The sequence below is a fragment of the Belonocnema kinseyi genome, chromosome 10 (genome assembly GCF_010883055.1).
Source record: "Belonocnema kinseyi isolate 2016_QV_RU_SX_M_011 chromosome 10, B_treatae_v1, whole genome shotgun sequence".
NCBI classification, from domain to species: domain Eukaryota; kingdom Metazoa; phylum Arthropoda; class Insecta; order Hymenoptera; family Cynipidae; genus Belonocnema; species Belonocnema kinseyi.
This window is the reverse complement of record NC_046666.1, coordinates 840,379-843,388: the sequence shown is the minus strand read 5'-3', so window position 1 is coordinate 843,388 and position 3,010 is coordinate 840,379. Positions and strand designations below refer to the sequence as shown.

General features: G+C 21.5%; 2 protein-coding genes across 4 annotated transcripts in view; one reads left to right on the top strand and one right to left on the bottom strand.

The window, feature by feature from the left end:
• Positions 1-3,010, top strand: part of LOC117181471 (DDB1- and CUL4-associated factor 12) — a 251,124-nt gene that overhangs the window by 124,493 nt on the left and 123,621 nt on the right. The window lies entirely within an intron of this gene.
• Positions 1-3,010, bottom strand: part of LOC117181473 (pyruvate dehydrogenase E1 component subunit alpha type I, mitochondrial-like) — a 44,525-nt gene that overhangs the window by 20,674 nt on the left and 20,841 nt on the right. The gene's annotated exons all lie outside the window — the stretch shown is intronic.

Here is a 3,010-nt window from a genome sequence, read left to right as displayed (position 1 = left end):
TTCAGGAATTACAATTTTTCATATAAAAATTTAAAACTGTCAAATTTATTAATTTATTTAAAAAAAGGGTTTTTTACTTTAAAAGATAACTCCTTAACAAAATACTCGAATTTTTAACGAAATAATTTAATTTTTAACATGATAGTTGAATATTCAACCTAAAAAGACAAATTGCCAACAGAAAAGTGTTATAGTTTATATTTTAATCAAAAAAGAATGAAATTTATACAACAGAGGAAAAGAATTTTAAAACCAAATGAATAGTTGAATGGAATGAATGAATTTAGAAGAATTAAGGGATGCGAGATGAATTCAGGATGGCACAATTTAAAAATAAATGCAGTTAAAATGCCAAATTAAAAATTTTGAACTTTTATCAATTGTCAAAAATTCAAAAATCCCTATTTAAATTCGAAATTTTAATTCTTTTCGAAAATTTTTAATTTCAACTAATTTCAAGAATTAGAACTTTTTGGCAAAATTCCCTGTTCCAATTCATAATTTATTTATTTTTGAAAATACCTCGTTTTAACGCAGAACGATAATTTTGTTTGAAAAAATTTTATTTTCCATTAAGAAATGCTATTCTCCTGGATAAATTCCATTTCCAACTCAGGATTGATTAAAAACTGAAAATTCCTTGTCCAAATCCGGAATTTGAATACTTTTCAAAAATTTTCCGTTTCCAAAAAGAATTTGAATTTTTGTAAAATTTCCTGTTCCAATTTTTAATTTTTCTCAAAAATATACCGTTTCCACTTAGAATTAGAATTCATTATAATGAAAAATTCTCTGTTTCAACTCGGAATTTATTAAAATTTTAACATTCCCTGTACCAAGAAGAATTATAATTCTTTCGGATAAATGCCAGTTTCAATTCAGAATTGGTTAAAATTTGAAAAGTCTCTGCTTCAACTCAGAATTATAATTCTTTGGATAATTTTCCTGTTCCCATTCAGAATTTTGTTCCTTTTGAAAATTTTCAGTGCTATCTCAGATTTTTTTTAAAATTTGAATTTCTTGGTTATTATTCTGAATTGTGTTAAGTTAAATTATTTTTATTTTAAATAGTTGAAAAATCCTTCAAAATTCTTCGAAATTCGATTTCAAGATCTTGAAACATCTACATGTTGTTTCGAATTTTTTCAAATTCAAAAATATTATTAAAAGTTTTTCACAACTTCTAAATATCTTTTAAAATTATTCGAATTTCAAATAATTAGATAATAAAATCATTTTCAATTTTCCTAGCAATCTTAAAAAATGTTATTATTAAAAAACTTCTAAATTTCATATTCGAAATCTGCCAAAATCTATATTTGGTTTTAAATTGGGCCTTGGAATATTTGCACCGAAATTTGGTAATAGCCGGGCTTTAACGGTACACGTAGACATTTTGTTTAAATTATTTAAAATAATTTCAAAATTTTTAATTAATTTTGATTTTTTTCAAAACTTCTAAATATTTCTTCAACTTACTCGATTTTTTCTAAGAATAATAGGTGTTCAATTGTTATTTATACATCAAAATTTAAGAAGTTGACTTACAAATTAAATTTTTTTAAATAGAACAATTAAATTTGAAATTTGCAAAGTTTAGTTTCTAAATATTTAATTAATGAATAATTATTAATTAAATATAATTAATTTTTAATTTAATTATGAATATATTATTTAAAAGTTAGTTTAAAATTAAAAATAGTTTATAAAGTTTCAATAGGGCGTTTACATTTGCTTAAGACTTTCCAATTGAAACAGTTTAATTTTTATCGTCAAAATTAAAAAATTCTAAAATTGTAAACTGATTCAAAATCGTCTTATAAAATCAATGATTATTTATTTAAAAAATTTTAAAGCGCAATTCAAATTTTAAAATCATTAATTAATTCATATTCACAGTTGATCAACTAAAAATGTTTGCGATAAAAATTCTTCGATTTCAAACGTTTCTAATTTTTAAATTTTTAAGTCTTTAAAAAAGCATTTTGAAATTCTTTTCATTCAAATACGTATTCTAAACTGAATGATATCATAATTGAATTACCGAAATTCGATTAAATTCATGCAAATTCAAGGCGAATGGAAAAAATTCAAAAAATTGTAGAATGTGAAAAAAACTTCATTGGTCCATTAAATAAAAACTTTGAAAAATAAAAATAATAAAAATCCATAGAAATAAGTAGAATTTATAAGAATAAAAGCGAATTACAAAAATTCCAGAGAATTTAAAGGAATTCAGGGTGAATTCCAAAAAACTGTATATCACTTCAAATCTTTGAAAGCCTACTAATTTGTAACTAAAAAAGTGACTAATGACGATCAAAAATTCAAAGGAATTTCAATTAATTGGATTTTTTAAAATCCATTTATTTCAATGACATTTGAGTCAATTTAGAAGAATTGAAGGGAAATGAGAAAAATTCGATGAATTTCATTAAAAAAATGGACTGGAGTAGAATTAAGAAGAATTAAAGTGAATTTAAAAAATTAAAAAAAATTCCAAAGAGTTTAAAAGAATTCAGGGTAAATTAAAACAAAAATGAAAGTGCGAATAATGACTACCAAACAATTCAAAAAAATTTATATAAATTAAAAAGGTTTTCTTAAAAAATCGAAAAAACCTTTTTTTCAGTAAAATTTGAGTAGATTTAGAATAATTTAAGGAAAATGAGAAGAATTTGATGGAATTCATTAAAAAAAAGCTACATTTAAAACAGAATTAAGTGAATTGAAAACATTTTAAAAATATAAAAAATAAAAAAGTCCATGGATTTGAGTATAATTAAATAAATTTAGAGTGAATATAAAAAATTCAAAAAAATTCAGGGTAAATTAAAACAAAAATGAAATTGCGACTAATGACTACCAAAAAATTCAAAAGAATTTATATAAATTGAAAAAATTTTAAAAATATGAAAAAATAAAAAAAGTCCATTGATTTGAGTATAATTAAATAAATTTAGAAAAGTTAAAGTGAATTTAAAAAATTCAAAAAAATTCCAAAGATTTT